We start from the raw sequence: 18,221 nt of genomic DNA, 5'->3' as shown, positions 1-18,221 counted from the left end.
AAGAAGCAAAAACCTTACCATTAACAAAGCACAGAGAGCACAGGGTCTACCCTTTAACCCTCTTATCTCGGCTGACTGCGCTAAAACAAGATTTAACCTTTAAAATTTCATTCGTAAAAAAAAAACAGATTAGGCCTTCATAAATTCATTAATAAAAAAAGACTTTATTACCTATTATGCTTACGATGCTTGCCTTAATTTCAGTGAACCAAAGCAGCTATCGGTGGTTCTGTAGTAGAGCGCTCGACTGCCAAGCCGAATGGTCTGGGTTCGAAACCTGGGTGGCGCATTTGTTTTTAATCAATAGAGAAACGCTAAATTAGAATTTCTTCGATGCAATAATTTCAATTCTATTTCAATTAAACCAAAATTTCGTACTCTATTAAATACGCTTCCGATAAAGCTGAAGGTCTAATTTTCAATAAAGCGTAACAAGTGTCGGTGGTTCTGTGGTAGAACGTCCGCCTGTCAAGCAGGAGGTCCCGGGTTCAAATCCCGCCCGATGCGATCACAAATTGATACTAAGACGAATACCGTGTACAACTGGTGGAAACCCTGCCATTGGACGTTGAGAGGTAGCATTACACTCAGCACTCGGTCCGTCCCAAAGTCATTAAGAAGAAGTTGGAGAGAAAACGCCCATACAAACACAACAGACTCAACATGCACAACCATCAGAACACAAACTCAACACTCACAACCTACGCATAAACATTACAAAAACGTAATACACCAAACCGTCATGACGGTGAGCGAAAAAACACCATTCAAACCAAACCGCAAATTAATCCGTTAACGCTCACCGTCACACGGTGGTTTTGCCAACCCTTCGACAAACTGCGTACGCAGTGATTACACTTTGCACCGAAAATGCGAACGCGTTCGCAGGCCTGACAAACAGACCCACAGACAGACACGGTGGTTGTATAACCCCTCCTATATATTTTTTCTAAGTCTCAAATTGTTTATAGCTTGGTTTCAATAACTCTCAAATGTAATATGAAAATATTGTTATTTTCTTTACCGAGGCGACATCTAACGGATTTCATTGTATACCGATTTTTAATTTTTTATCGATGTCGTTCCTCATCATGTAATCATGTCGATTCTACCACCGTATAACCGACCTTGGGGGGGGGGGATGTGGTGAGCAACTCCGGACCGTAGCGGTTCCACCTACTGACTCCCCCTAACTCTTCACGCCCATAAATGGAGATAATCATTTTACCCCAGAGCTGTCAAGCGCCACTGCAAATTGTTGTATACCCGTAGCCGGGGCAAACCACTCTTTGCTCGATTAAACCTAGTTTTGGAAATTAATGTAATTCTTACCCTGGCCTCGAAAAAGGGAACCTTTTTCGAGGCTTGGGTCAAGTTTGGACTGAGACTCTGAAGAGAGAGGTCACTCTCTCCTTTATTGTTAAATAAACTTCGTTATTATGTTGAAATAGTACGAGTGTAATTCTTTCGCCGTGGTTATTTTACTGTAGCCGAACGCATCCGCGACCACCCGCTACAGCGGTGATCAACCAAGGCTACGCTTTTAAGCGGTGCATGTGTAAAGGTAGGGTGAGGAGCGACGAAGGCTAGACTATTGAACGGTTCACGTAAAAAGGTAGGGTGGTGAGAAAACAGGACAACACCTTTGGGTGGTACACGTTTAAAGGTAAAGCGGTCAAAAACCAATGCTACACTGTTGATTGGTACACGTTTCAAGGTAAGGCTGTGAGTAATCAAGGCTATGCTGCTGAGCGGGGTACTTGTAAAGGTGATCAAACAAGGCAACGTTCAGGGGGGGGGGGGTAAACGTGTATAGGTAGGGCGATGAGCAACCGAGGCTTACCTGCTTTGCGGTGAATGTGTAAAGGTAGTTCGATGAGCTACCAAGGCAACGTTGCTGGGTGTTAACGTTTAAAGGTAGGGCGCTGTGAAACCAAGGCTATGCTGCTGGGCGGTAAACGAGTTAAGGTAGGGCAGTGAGCAATCAAGGCAACGTTTCTAAGCGTGAACGTGTAAAGGTATGGGCAGTGAGCAAACAAGTCTTCGCTGCTGTGCGGTGAACGTGTAAAGGTAGGGTGGTAAGCAACCAAGGCTTCGCTTCTGGGCGGTGAACGTGGAAAGATAGGGCGGTGAGCAACGAAGGCTACGCTGCTGTTTGGTGAACGTGTAAAGGTAGGGCAGTAAGCAACCAAGGCAACGTTGCTGGGTGGTTAACGTGTTAAGATAGGGTGGTGAACAACCAAGGCAACGCTGCTTGGTGGTTACCGTGTAAATGTGGGGAATAAGGAATATTTATCTAAATAATATTATAATTTAATCCTACTTTTGGAATGAAACCTTTTCTGGTATTGGTTTACTTGTTGAAAAGTTATTGCAATTCGTAAAAGCACAAATATAAACCATTTTTACCAAATAAAACAGATTTTCAGTAGAAAACTCTTTTACTACTACTTTTTTAATAAAAAATCTCAAAAACTTGGGTATTTAATTATAAAACATGTTAGCTAACATAAACGTACTACCCGTTTTTCAATATTCTTAAGCGTTAGGTACTACGTGTAAGGCCAGGCGCTCACTGCTCTTCGTAATGTCTCCGTCCTACCTTTCATATGCCTTTGCTTCGTAACGGAGGCAATGCCTTGTGGAAGGCAGGACGGATACGAAACGGAGAGCCAGTGGGCGCCTAGCCTAAAGCGCCACCCAACTTAAGTGGCGCTTTACACGTAGTATCCCAGGAATACGAAACAACTGCCAGTTGTTTGCTAGTTATTGCTCCCGTATATTTTTGGCAGATCAAACTACGCGTAAGGTGTCTATTTCTTTATTATGTCTATGGTTTCAACCCTTGCGCAAGTAAATTATCGAATTAACGAAAAATAAAGACAAATTATTTATGACAAATATTGCATATTTCATATACATTAATTTTTCTTTACAGACAATCTTTGCAATATTTTAAATATTTCTATAGCTCTACACAAATTATTAACACAATATAAACAGTAGCTACCGCGAGTCATACTAAAATTCCCTTGCAATTTAATGAACGTATTTAATTTATACGTAACAGTTAAGGTGTTTCGTTCATAAAATGTTTCAATTTAAACAAATCAGGGCGGTCCCCAAAATTTCGAAGAATGTACAAGGAAGCGACCTTGAGATAAATATCATACCGTGGTAAGTCCTTCTCTTTTTTGGATGTACCAGTGTTCACAGGGATACGTTTTCATATTCAACAGGGAAAACCGCTCTGAACAAATATTTGTTGTACGTGTCGTTCTCGAGTATTTCTTCCAGTCGCCGGGAACCCTCTTTGTGCTTTGATCGAGAAAACCCCTCTGAACAAATATTTGTTGTACGTGTCGTTCTCGAGTATTTCTTCCAGTGGCCGGGAACCCTCTTTGTGCTTTAATCGAGAAAACCCCTCTGAACAAATATTTGTTGTACGTGTCGTTCTCGAGTATTTCTTCCAGTGGCCGGGAACCCTCTTTGTGCTTGTTGTACGTGTCGTTCTCGAGTATTTCTTCCAGTGGCAGGGGACCCTCTTTGTGCTTTGATCGAGAAAACCCCCCTGAACAAATATTTGTTGTACGTGTTGTTCTCGAGTATTTCTTCCAGTGGCCGGGAACCCTCTTTGTGCTTGTTGTACGTGTCGTTCTCGAGTATTTCTTCCAGTGGCAGGGGACCCTCTTTGTGCTTTGATCGAGAAAACCCCCCTAAACAAATATTTGTTGTACGTGTCGTTCTCGAGTATTTCTTCCAGTGGCAGGGGACCCTCTTTGTGCTTTGATCGAGAAAACCCCTCTGAACAAATATTTGTTGTACGTGTCGTTCTCGAGTATTTCTTCCAGTGGCCGGGAACCCTCTTTGTGCTTTAATCGAGAAAACCCCTCTGAACAAATATTTGTTGTACGTGTCGTTCTCGAGTATTTCTTCCAGTGGCAGGGGACCCTCTTTGTGCTTTGATCGAGAAAACCCCCCTGAACAAATATTTGTTGTGCGTGTCGTTCTCGAGTATTTCTTCCAGTGGCAGGGGACCCTCTTTGTGCTTTGATCGAGAAAACCCCTCTGAACAAATATTTGTTGTACGTGTCGTTCTCGAGTATTTCTTCCAGTGGCCGGGAACCCTCTTTGTGCTTTAATCGAGAAAACCCCTCTGAACAAATATTTGTTGTACGTGTCGTTCTCGAGTATTTCTTCCAGTGGCCGGGAACCCTCTTTGTGCTTGTTGTACGTGTCGTTCTCGAGTATTTCTTCCAGTGGCAGGGGACCCTCTTTGTGCTTTGATCTAGAAAACCCCCCTGAACAAATATTTGTTGTACATGTTGTTCTCGAGTATTTCTTCCAGTCGCCGGTAACCCTCTTTGTGCTTTGATCGAGAAAACCCGCTCTGTTCTCTTCGACTTCAATCAAAGATTAGTTTTAGAAATAGTAAAACACTAACTGTAGACGGCAAAGATTATCCGAATATTGAATCGAAACAAACGCTTCCGCTCTCTATAAGGTTAAAACTTTCCGTCGAACTTCAGCTCAGATCGGGTATTTGACCATTATAAATTGTCTTTGACGCAGATTTTGTTTCCTTGAGAAATCAAAAACAAATTACATTCCGTAATGAGGAAAGGATTATTTCCCAAAATTAAGCGTGGGATATCATTAAGTATAGAGTCAATCTAACTTTTTTGACAAAAATGGATGCGTGGGTGAGAATCACTTTACATTTTGTACCATCGGTGTGTAAACCAAATTGTATTAAACTTTTGGCAGCTCCAATCAGGTCAATAATACTTTCCTGCAAAAATTTTGCACCTTTCTTAAATCCAAATTAGCACCATCGAACCCCCTTTGGACCATTTCCGGTATTTCGAATGAGATCACGCATGCTTTATGACTGGGTTAAACTGAAATTTATTAACTCCATATTTTAGTTCCATTTTTATAAGAAAATATGCATATATTTCAACGTTTAATACTTATCCTTACTTTTACTGACAAGGAGACTACCCGAGGTGGTTATCACCGATTTTCTTGAAACTCAGGGGTTAGGTAGACCTTATGGTAGTATGAAAATTGCCAAAGGGAAAAGTTGCAATGGGCTTTATTTTTCCCATGACAAACGAAAATGTTTTTGATCTCTCAAAACAAAAAATCTCCATTTATAAAAGCATGGGATTTTCTCGGTTTCACAGGGTACTTACTTACTTAAAAAATTTTAAAAAATTAAATTCTCAAAACATACCCAAAAAGATGAATTTGACCTATTTTGGGTAAAATTTATCAATTTTTGGTAACCGAGAAAATCCCATGCTTTTTTAAACGGAGAGGTCAAAAACATTTTCGGCTGCCATAGGAAAACTAAAGCCCATTGCATTTTTTCCGTTTGGGAATATTTATACTACCATAAGGTCTACCTAACCCCCGAGTTTCACCAAAATCGGCGATAACCACCTCGGGTAGTCTCCTTGTGAGTGAAATATTGTATCGAGTAGTGGCTTAAATCGAATCAAATTCCAAAAAGCCCCTTCTAACGTCGGTGTAACAGATCACTACTATTTTGGATTCGTCGATATTTTGATAAATTTATAGCAGCATTTTCCACATAATTCATTGTTTTGAATTTATAAAGTATAGATTCATTAAAGTAAATTAAATGATTTATCCTCACAACTATTCCCCGCAAAACTGAAAACATCCGATCTCACAAAATAGTGTATAATTAAATAAATTCTTTGTTTTCTTTATAAGAAGTTTGTGAGTCGAGAAGACCGCGATCATGTAGCTAACTAAGCTAAATAAGTTAGGAAGCGATAACGTAAATTGATATTCCTATTGCGATTCACTTCAATTAATTTTATTTCAAATGTGCGATGCAATTGCCCGTATCAAAAGGGTGAATCCAATTTCATTAAAAATGTATATCCAAATTACGACAAAGTTTGTCATATTTGATCGAACTACAATGCATAAAATTTAAATTGTATGTGTTATAATTGCTGTTGGATGATTTGGATCCAGTCACTTTCGTTTAGGTGGAAGCCAGATACGATTAGAAAAATCAAATTTTGAGATAACAGGAGGCGGTCAGTTTAGAAGAGTTCCAAATTAAAAATGTTTTAATACAATCATCATCATTTTGACAGTTCAGAAGCAGAGTATTTGGATTTATTAATTTTACATAAACTGATGTAAATAGATTTCCAGATAAAGTATTCGATATCTCTTGTTTAATTGTTTGGGATATATTATGAAACCTTCACAGTTTAGCTTAAAATTTTCTCCGAAATACTGCTCTCAAAACCTACCGTTTTCATCGCAAAATCGCCATCAGAAAAACTACGTAAAATTTACATTGATTTAAGCGGGGAGCTGAGAGCAGTTTGGGAAGAAGCCAATGAAAAAAGCAATTAGATATTATTCGAAGAAAATAATAAATTTTTGATCTTATACTCCAAATATCAATGCTCATGTACGGGCTACGAAATGAAAATTCAAAGAAATGACTAGCGTTCCTACACTATGGCATTGTTAATAAACCTAGGATTTATCTGCTGCAGAAAACCAAATCAGAACTGGTGTAAATGAGAACAAAGTTATTTTTGAAGGGTATTCGGATTGCATTGCCTGATGGTCTCAAAATCCCCACTGCTCGATCATTCGGAGTTTGAAGAACGTACTGAAAGTAAACCAAATAATATTTAACTTTTAATTACTTTTATAAAACTAATTAAATTGACAATTAAATTTATTATAAATGTGACGTTTAGTATTATTTTTTCTTCCCGTTGGATTGTGAAATATATTTTATCTCTAATAGTGAAGTTAAAATCTATATTCTGAGAGATTAACGAAGGGAAACTTATAATACTAACAAAATAAGAAAACTCCAGTGTTTCATAGGAAAGGCTTGAAATAATCTGGGAATCCACTTGGTGGTTTTGGAATAAATCTGTTGTAACATAGTCAAAAATGCCTTATAGGACTGTAAAACTAATTGTGGCACTTGTGTAATATATTGTAACTTATGTTTTTGTTTACCTACTAACCTCCTCGTATTGTGATGTGGAGGAAAACTATAACTTCGACAGTAGAAGGCGAAATTTCATCATCTTTGAGCTACGTTACTCCTATTCTTGAACTAAATATGTAAACACTTTTGAGTCTGACTATTATGTTATTTCTAACAAAATATGGGTAATAAAACACTGTTCTTGAGAATAAGTCATAGCGAAAGTGGTCTGATTATGTGGAGACCGACTTTTGTTTAAATTTCGCCATTTTAAAATTTTCGTTATGTTATTTCTTTTAGAAGATGTACGGTACCCGTTTTAATAAGTATTTTTAAATGGTTGTGTGTTGTAAACGCAAAATTACACTTCCGAGTGTTAAGTTTTATCGATTTCCAAAGAAAATAAAGCATCTTTAGATGAAAATAGTTAATCGTGTGAATTTGGTATCTGCCTATTAGCGCAGTTTCCCAAAAGCGCAGTTCTCAAAAGCGCGGTTTCCCAATAGCGCGGTTAGGTTAGGTTAGCCGGGCGCACCGCAGGCGCGTAGTCACTGTAGGTTAGGTTAGGTGTTTTCAACCCATTTGTTGAGATAGGACTTACGAAAATCATATTTCTATATATAAAAATTATTTAAACAAATATTTTGTATTTTTTAGTATGCTGTATATTTTGACTCTGTTTTTTAATGGGAAACTGTGGCGGTGGAAAACCACATGAGGCCCCACGCTTTGGGAAAGTGCGCAAACAGGAAACCGCGCTTTTGAGAACTGCGCTTTTGGGAAACCGCGCAAATGGGAACTGCGCAAATGGGAACTGCGCTAGTGGGCATAAACCGTGAATTTGAAACCGACTGAGGGTACGCGTATATGCAGCGTTCACTTTGTATCGGGCTACCCTGTAATGGAGCCAGACTGCCAACTTTGAAATTTTCAACAAACTTAAAGCCCATTTCGGAGTAAAAAGCTAATACCAACGAAAAAAAGGAAACGATGTTTAGTTGATTGAGAAAAAGGTAAGATTACGAAATAGCCCTGAATATTGTAGAATGTTTCTTTTAACGTGAAGCCTTATCCCCTTGTTTATAGAATAGAATGGCTCACCAGCTCCATCATCGAACTAAAGGTAGAGTTTAGAGTAGCTACTAGAAGGCGATGGAATCGGTAACCATCGGTAGGGAGCTGTTGGCTCGCGTGGCATGAAGGGCTTGCCACCACCCTCCTACGCATTGTAACCCGGCCACCTGAATTAATGGCTTTAAAAGTCGCATGATGACTTAGGCTAGCTGATGATGATTATTATTTATATATTATTATTATATTTAAAAAACGCGGTAACGATCTTTCTTGCTTCCTTTAAACCTTGGATTAGTTGAAGTTGAAGTGGTTTTGACAACCCAAGTTGTACAGTTTAAGAACCAGCATTTGGGCATTTTGTATAGATCTTTTTCACTAAATTATTTTAATGGTTTTGCACCGTTCACAGCGCCATCTCGCTCTGGCTAATTTAAAAAAAATTAGCACCATCTTAGTTATCGGTTTGAAATGGATCCCCTAACTTCCCTATGCTGTACCCAAAATGTTAAAAGATCATGGAAAGTTGGGTCTAAGGCACGATATTTAGATAAGGTAAAAAAGTTTTGCGACAATCGGGATCCGTACCAAATACCCGATAAAGAGTATTTGGTAGTGCATCACGATGATAAACAAGGCTTGGGAAAGGGTGCTGAGACGATGCCACTAGTTTTATTTCCTGTCCTTTCCATGTACTTAATTTGTAAAAATTCTGGTTACATAAATGATCAACTTAAGAACTACAAAAGTTTAGAGTCATATAACCAATTCATCTGTGGCTTTGTGACTGAGGTGCAAGTAATGAAATTGGATAAAGCTCAATCTATTTACGTAAGTCTAATGTAATCCTATTTTTTTATAAGTAACACGCTCTCAGATTATGAATGAGAATCCACTCCATACCTGGGTTGTTGTATCTTAGAAGGGCTCTGTACATTCCGGCCATTGCGATTGCATGACCGGTTTAGATAAATTTTGTACCCATATATGAGTTTTGCTTTTTACCTCTCCGAGGGTACTATGTAACCTAGGAGGGGTTATACAATCACCGTGTCTGTGTGTGTGTCCTGCGAACGCGTTCGCAGTTTCGGGGCAAAGCGTAATGCGTAATCACTGCGAACGCAGTTTCTTTTATTCTAAATTGTGGCAAAACTGCCGTGACGGTGAGCGTTAACGGATAATATTTGCGTTTGTGGTTTTTTGGTGTTTTGTTCGTCAACGCTCACTGCCGCGACGGTTGTGCCTTAGTAGTCGTTTTCGAGATGTTGCGATTGTAATGTAGATGTATTTTGTGCATTTGTAACGTGTTGTGGTTTTGTGATGATAGTGTTTCGTTTGCGATCTACTCTCCAACGTCTATGTATTGGCTTTTCGGACGGACCGATTGCTGAGGGTTACGATAATCGTCTCAACGTCCAAATGGAGGGTGTCCACCAAATGTTCACGGTATACGTCCTATTATCAAATTGCGATCGCATCGGACGGGTTTTGAGCAGGTGAGTGCTCTACCAAAGAGCCACCGATGCTTAATTTGTTTATAACCGCTGTTTTTAGAAAACAGCCTTGACAAAAGTCCTTTCCGCTGTTATAAAGTTATTAACGTCACTTAATCCTATACCGTTTTATTACCTCTCCGAGGTACTATGTAACCTAGGAGGGGTTATACAATCACCGTATCTGTCTGTCTGTGTGTGCGTGTCTGTCCTGCGAACGCGTTCGCATTTTCGGAGCAAAGCGTAACCATTGCGTATAAATTATATTAATCTTATATTTAATTAAATATTTATAAATTATGTTAATTTTATATTTAATTAAGTATTTTAGTACTTTAATGTAAAATTTGATCGTGATCAGGAATTCAACTCGGGTCGCATTGTTACAATGCGGATAGTTAACCACTGAGCCATTGACTTCCTTAAGGAAAATATTAAATTAAAGGAACCATTATGATAAGGCGGGTTTTCTTACTAAACGGATGAATAAAATATCTGTATATATTGTTTATTGAACTTTGTTTTTTAATTTTTGGAAAATGGTTTTGCCCTGACTGTGCAGTGTGCAAAACAGAATAAAATGAAGAAAACATGGGCTTTTGATCTAGTTCCAAAAATTTTATTCATTTATTTTTTTCTGGTAATTTTCAAATAAATTATTTGGTTCTTGACAAAATTTATAAAATGGGCTACGCGCTTCTTTATTTTTTAGATGATTGTGGCGCATACGATTTCGCATGAGCTACCTAAAAGAAAAGAAAAATAACTTTAACAGTACAATAAAAAGTACCAAAAAAACAAGAGGTTGCGTAATTTATACTGGGGCCTTTCGCCTTTTAACCGTTGCTAAATATAATCCATTGGATGAACATAGATTTGTTAGTGCACAGGCTACTATGGCTATTTTGTCTATTGTTGAAACGATTCCTGCTGGAACTCTGTCCAGTTATTGGTATTGTTGGATGTAAAATAGCATACTTCTGCCTCACACAACCTATCGCTCTTTCAACATGAATTGGCTAATTTCCTAGTTGCTTCAACATCAAATAGGTCTAGCTGAGTTACATTCTTAGTGAAGGTTGGAATTTTTATTAATGCCCAATAAAATCCAATTTTTTGCCTTATATCCAAGCCTCTATCGGCTAAAATGACATCCCCGGGTACAAGCTTTTTAAGTATCCCTGAATTGATAGTTAGCATTTGATCGCTTACACGTCCACCCCATCATTTTGAGACAAAATTCAGTAGCGACCCCAGCAAGTTTTTCTGGTGGTGCGAGATCTCATATTGTGGTGCCGTCTTGCAGGAAAAAGGTATTGGTCCCGTTGTCCCGATCCCGTTACGGCGCCCCCACCTATGACGGCGCCCGGTGCGTTCGCACCGTTCGCACCGCCCTAGGGCCGGCGCTGACAAAATTAATAGTCTCTTATGGTGTAATTTAACTGTATTACTATGCTTGTAATTCAACCAGGTTTTTGTTCGACCTATTACACTTGATGGTTTCTCAGTGAATACTTCGAAGCAATCAATTATTACGGTGACTTTAGTTCCAAAATGTTTCCGAAAACAGCGAGGCATTGTAGCTGGTAAATTTTCCCTTTCTGGCCAATACATTTATATGCATTTTACAAAGCGTAGATACAGTGCATTTAAACAGTTATATAATAATCTACCAACGGTGCTTTCAGAAATGTCAGAAAGATAGACTAGATCTAGTAAACAGACATTTATCATAAGTTTCATTAAAGTCAAAATATACTGTTGAAACTCTGTCAGTTTCGAACGATTAAACAAATATGGCTCAGATTCTTCAAATATTGCTATGAGTTAACCGAAACTTTAAATTCCACTGAAAAATTTTACAATTTCTTACTAAGATGCTGCTCTAGTTCAACCTTGGATTAATAATTTAAGCTTCGTTTACTGGACATTGCATTATTACCTTCCCCAATGCATTCTAAAACGGCACAAAAAATGTTTAAAAGTCAGGGGCAACTTAGCGGGCGGGATGATATTTTTTGGGAGAATGGTTTCAACAAGCTTTTTTTTGGAATTGTACGCGCAAGCGCTGCGGCGTTTGCGCACCGATGCCAGTCTTCAATATAATAACGGTTTTTGTTTACTTGTTTGGGAAGAGTTAGTTGTTTATATTTATCGCGTTTGTCATAATATTTTAGTTAATTTCTGTTGTAAAAAGTATATCATAGGGTTTAAGGTTCAGCTAGTGAATACACTGTAGCAGCATGGGAAGGATTAAACATCGTGCTTATCCACAATGTAAAAGCGATCCTCGGTACAGTGGCGGCCTAAGGGGGGGGGGTGGTTAAAATGTTTAAGGGAGGTATGACCTAATTTTACTATTAGAAATATTACGAAAAAAACGTATGTATGCTCTAAACATTTTATTGGGGGAAATGTTCCCTCTAAAGAATACCCCTATCCTGTCCATCGGGTAATTTATTAACATTTTATAGAATAATAAGAAATATACAGGTTTTTTTCGTTGCAGTGTGTGCTATTAACACCTAGGAGCAGTAACGAACAAAACCTGATTAATACAATTGTTATTTCTGTAAAAGCTACTCACGAACATTCGAAAGTAAATGCATTTATATTAACATTGTATAATAAGGTTGAAATAAACTCTATGGTTTTACTAGAATACTGTATGAACACTTGATAATTTTTAGGAAAAATGCAGCGAGTGTGTTATTATTTCTTACATTTCTCAGCCATCTAGGAGAAGTGAAATTTCTATTGCCAAGATTTTATCACCGATTAGTATGCAAACAGATGTTGTTATTGAGAAATGTGGCGAACTGTCAAAAATGGAGGTGGAAAATAATTCAGTGATTTTAGAACAAAATAGAATTAAGGTTGAAGATATGATGACTGATAACAATGGGGAACTGTCAAGAATGGAGGCAGTATTGCGTATTAATATCAGCGCGAATAGCTTTGGGAGAGTTTAATTTTAATCGTTTTTAAACCGGCGGACTGAAACACCGACTTAAAAGAACTTAAATTGTACGGGACCTAGCACGTAATATGTCGCGGTTAAATAAGTAATTGAATGGAAACTCAAATTTAAAAACATAAAAAACTTTATTTAATACTGGTAACGCACATTGTCACACTACAAAAAATACTTAGGCGCACGTTGCCTACACCCGCACAGTTGGGCTTTTTAAACAAATCTGACCCTTTGGTCCAAGGGAAAGGCCGAGGAAAGCGCGCTGAACTCTCCTCCTTTTTGGGAATTCCCCCCTTAGGCACTGACTTGTCCGACCGTTGGGACGGCGCAAAAATTCCACAACGTAGGAAAATTTCGGGGAAGCCCGCTCGCCTACAAATCGCTAGAGCCCAGGTGCTTTCCTCGCCTTCCACGTCAAACTACTTATTGTTAAAAGTGACGTTTTTTTTTCAACGCCATAAGTTCATAGAAAAAGTAAATGACACAGCAAATAAACAAAATACAAGTAATACATAGTTTGCACCGAAGGGAGGGGCCTATGGTCTGCAAGGAAACTGGGAGGGCAATCAAAAATTCAAACCATTTCGCGCGTAGCTACTAAATAGGTAGCCATTTTGTTGGTAATCTCGTCAAAGCTACAAAACGTATTAGATTTATGCTTTAAAATTTTAAATGGGCCCTAAACAAAGCCAGATAAGATTCTAAGGCCGGGTTATTTAAATAAAATATCAAATTACGAAAGAAATATCTACGAAAAGAAGTTGACAAAGCTTATCAAAGTTAGGCCTTTGCGGTCATCCTTTTTACAATTACCTTCGCTATCGAATAAAATAATCAATTTTCGCTCTCCCTTGGTAATTGAACTACTCGAACAATTTTTAACCAGGCAGATAACCATTTTTAACGTGAAACTAATTTCTTAATAATTTGAAAATAATTAAAATTCGCAAACAGACGATTGAAACTGTTAACCCTCCCGTTTTACTAAGAAATCTACACCGGCAAAATGGCGGCATAGAACCGTTCATTCTTGCTCAAATTAAATATTTATTCTTGGTTCTTATATCTATACTTGGAACTGCGTCATTGATGACGTAGGGATGCAAACTATGTATACACTGAAACCCAAAACCCAAATTATTTAATATATACAACTGATTAACTTTTAATAGGCAGGAAACTATGAAGATACTGAAGCCACTATGCAGGAAATTGCGTCAGTTATTTCGAAATTAAGCGAAGGCGATGATGAAAATTCTAAATCTACAACAGATACGTCGCTATATTGTGGCTTTCGAGAATTCTTCAACACAAAAGAGTGGTTCCAATTTTAAGATGATACTAATTGGTTTTCTATTTGAATTAAACAATATTAAAATAATACAAAATAAAAAAAAGAAACTGACAAGGTAGAAATAACAGTTAACATGAATGACAAATATCAATTTGAAGCTTAAGTTTTAGGCAACAATTTGGAAAACCATGAATTGCTTACGGTACCGCAAGCAGGGCCGTCTTAAGGCATGGGCTAAATGGGCTACAGCCCAGGGCCCCCAGGCAGTTTAGGAGCCTCGGAAAGGCCCGTCAGACAGCCTCTACTCTAGTAATAAGGCTTAAGTTGGTGAAATATTATTTATGCTCATTTAATATTATGTATATTTTAGTTACGTCTAAAGTAATTTAACTCATCGCCACGTCGCGTATTATACGGTACCAACAATTTCTTGTGTAGTTGATTTCAAACAAAGAACATACAAAGGCTGATCCGTTGGGGATCGCAAAGGTCTTAAGAAATAATTCAGCCCGTGCCCCAAAAGGTCTTAAGACGGGCCTGACCGCAAGAGGTACGCAACATCACCGAGCTTAAAAATGAAATTATTCAGCGGAGTTGTGGAAGAAGAACTTATTAATTTATTGAAAGAAAGATGCCAGGGTAAATTTTGTTTGGTTTCTGGAGCTATGCGCCATGAAAATTGTATCCGATTATCTGATAAAAATATCTGCGCATTTTGTATGAAACTTCGAACCTATGCTTTAAAAGCAAAATCATTACTGAAAATACAAGTTGTAAAGCCCGCATTTGCATTCGCCAATGTAGGCTTTGTCCCTTACAGCCTTTACCCTTTACTTCAGAGAGTTCTCTCGTTGTTTTGGGCCCTCGCTGCTGGCAGTGCTGGGGAAGGCAGGGATGACTCATCCTCGTTCGCGATATCCACCTTCGGAATTCTCTGAAAGTGGCGACCTCTGACCCGAAGGGTTAAGAGCGGGGTAAAGTGGGGTGGCGGAGTGGTTAGCACTTTCGCCTCGCAGTAAGAGGAACCGGGTTCGATCCCAGCTTGTGGCACTGGGTGAAAATCCGGAACCACTCCTTCCGCGTAGAGTTTGTAAGTTCTCTCCCCACTGGTTAAAGGGGTTTTCCCCCGAGATCTTCGGTTTCCCCTTCCCATAAAAACTTGCTGAGGTTAAAGGTAATAGTTAGTGTAGGGAGCTGTTGGCTCGCGTGGCATGAAGGGCTTGCCACCACTCTCCTACGCATTGTAACCCGGCCACCTGTTACTTGATCACGCACAAGCAACATTGCTTATGTGGTCGAAGGTGGTGCCTTGGGTATTAGCTCTATTTAAAAAAAAAAGTTACCGGAAACGCTTACTATTGCACCACAGTGAGTCCGCAAAGATTTCTTGGTGGGCTTTCTTCTCCAGCCAATTAGGTTGGCGACCGCTAGCGTCATCCGAGGGTCCAATATATAAGGAACGCCGGGACACTGGACTCACCCTCTTGGTTCCGGAGTGCGAGCTAACCAGTCAAATCTTTTCTATTTTCCCTTGTAGAGAACTTTACTTAACTGTCATGCCATTTAAACTTTAGTAATTATATATATTATTATAAATTAAAGATTATTCTACAGCTTGACTCACGTACATGGTTTAAACATAAGCCGACATATGTCCATGTTTGAGCTTATACAGTTGATAAGATAGTCAAAAAAAGGTAAAAACAAATAAAACACTGAAACGCCGTCAGAAGAAAATGAAGGAATACATTTCAGTAGGAGGGGACGAGCTAAGTGACATTGAGAAATCCTGATTATTTCCATAATTCCTAATACATAATACATTTGCAGCAATTTATCTTCGTACGCAATTGGAAATAATTAAACAAGTAGACAAGGGTGGACGAAGATGGCACCCACTCGTTGTACAGTGGTGCCTCTACCAGTATTACAAAGCCCAAAATGCATATAGAAGTTTCGCTGAATCGCAAGTTCTTCAGATATCATCATACAGCACTCTTTTTCGTCATTCACCCAAAGACAAAAAAACTCTTGGATTCTCTGGGGCTGTTCGGAACAAATTGAAAGAAGACATTAAGCCTGAAACCCTTGACCCACACCAACAATATTTCAGTATTCTTTTGGATCAAGTGAAAGAGGAGTCATCTTCGCTCGCGTTGTCCACCTTCGGAATTTTCTGAAAGTGGCGACCTCTGACCCGAAGGGTTAAGAGCGGGGTAAAGTTTCCGCTGACGCTTACTATTGAACCACAGTTAGTCCGCAAAGATTTCTTGGCGAGCTTTCTACTCCAGCCAATTAGGTTGGAGAACGGTAGCGTCATCCGAGGGGCCCACTATATAACGGGCGTCGGAACACTGGACCCACTCTCGTTGGTTCCGGAGTGTGACTTAGCGGGTCGAATCTTTCTATTCTCTCTTCTAGAGAAATTACCTTTTTGCCATGCGTTGTAAACTTTGGTAATTATATAAATATTATTATTTACAATAAAGAGTATTTTACAGTTTGACTCTAGTACATGGTTTAAACATAAGCTGACAATTTCCAAGCTTCACACTGTTGAAAAAGGCATGAACACTTAAAAATATTAATTCTTCGTAAGCGGATTTTGGCTCCCTGTCCTCAATATTACAATAAGGCCCCCAAACCCCAAAGCTACGTTTATGAACATTTTATTGATATAAAAATACAAGTGCATTTAAATCTGCAAGTTACATTTTAATAGTGCGAGCTTAATACTTTACTTAGATTGGTTTCGTTATTGATTAACAAAGAGAGATAAATTCTTCGTTTCCATTTTGCTGTAGGAATTTGTATATTAAATACTAAGAAAACTAGTTTTTAAATTTTTTAACAGGTATATTAATAATTATTAATATTTGAAAGTCTGAAGTTAAAATACGGCGCTTCTCTTTGAAAATATTCGAAATTCTGAGTGAAATCATCACTGCGCCACATCGTCCGTCTAATTTAATGTTAGTAATCTAGGCTTTGCTAGTAAATAAAATCGTTTTAAATGAGCACCACTAATCGTAAATCGTAATGTGAGTAATGTACTAGCGTAAGCTTTGTTAGTAAATTGAATATATAAGAAAATCGCTCTTAACGAGCACAGCACAATTCTCAGGTTCTCAGAAATAACACGGCAGAGCAACGAAGACACTTATCTCAGATAAGTCGTTCCTCGTGTTAAGTGATACGTTATCTAGCACGATGACACTTCATCTAGCGCGAGCCGAAAGTCAACAGGCAATCAATCAGCAGAGGTCAAAGGGCGGACGGTGCGGTGTAGAGAAGGGGTGCAGCACGTGCCGCATCTGTGACTGAACGGAAACGTCGATCGCGCCGAGCGGTAGCGCACCTAGCAAAGCGGCAACGTTGACTTTTGTGCCGTTCACGCCGCGCGAATCGCGCGCCATTATTTAAAAGTTAATAACTTGGGGATCCGCATCGCTGCAGCCGGCCGAAAAAAGCGCTGGATCCAGCTGGATTTCTGGATCCCTAATACCTATATATAAACCACTGGTAATTCATTCTTAACATTTGTTCCTAGATTTGTGGAATTTTCTAAATTCAATTGAATTTTTTATAAAACCACGATTTGTATTTTTGGGACTTTGTCTGTGGATTTTTCAAAAAAGTTCAATTTAATTTTTGTTAGATTTGTGTGATTTTCAAGAAATGTCTAGGATTTGCAAAATAATACAAAAACGGTTATTTTAAAGGAGATCAGACATAAGCTTTTGGATTGAAAATTAGTCATGTATAGATTCTCTAACTGAAAAATATGTTCAGAAATCTTTAGATCTTATGTTTTATTATTGTATATTTTCAGTTGGAAGATCGTCGACCCCAAATCCATGTCGTGTTGTTTCAACCAACGGACGGGTTTCCTCCGTGCTTAGATATTTTATAAATTATAAATTAAACTCATTGAAGCCACGAAATCAGTGCTAGTCTTGAAGGAGGATTACTGTGTAAGTAACAAGAACACCAGTGAGCTAAAAGATAAATATTTTAATAAGATAAAACATCAAATTATTGAATCAATCGATCTTACTGTAGGCAGAAGAGACTTCCGAATATCGCAAAAGCCAGATGCTGAAAAACGAAACGAATATGTTTTCTTCAACGACAAGAACAGAGATATCTGAAAAATACCGTTGTATTGTATACTCGAAAATTTAATAAGTGCATTTAAAATACAATGTATGGTCGGCACATTTAATTCTATTTTTTTTTAATTTGAAAATCAGAAATAATTCTATTATTTTTAATTTGAAAATCAGAAATAATTCTATTATTTTTAATTTGAAAATCAGAAATAATTCTATTATTTTTAATTTGAAAATCAGAAATAATTCTATTATTTTTAATTTGAAAATC

This window comes from Leiobunum rupestre, chromosome 4 (genome assembly GCF_980474605.1).
Source record: "Leiobunum rupestre chromosome 4, qqLeiRupe1.1.hap1, whole genome shotgun sequence".
Lineage (NCBI taxonomy): Eukaryota > Metazoa > Arthropoda > Arachnida > Opiliones > Sclerosomatidae > Leiobunum > Leiobunum rupestre.
The sequence above is the reverse complement of the archived record's forward strand: the minus strand, read 5'-3'. Positions refer to the sequence as shown.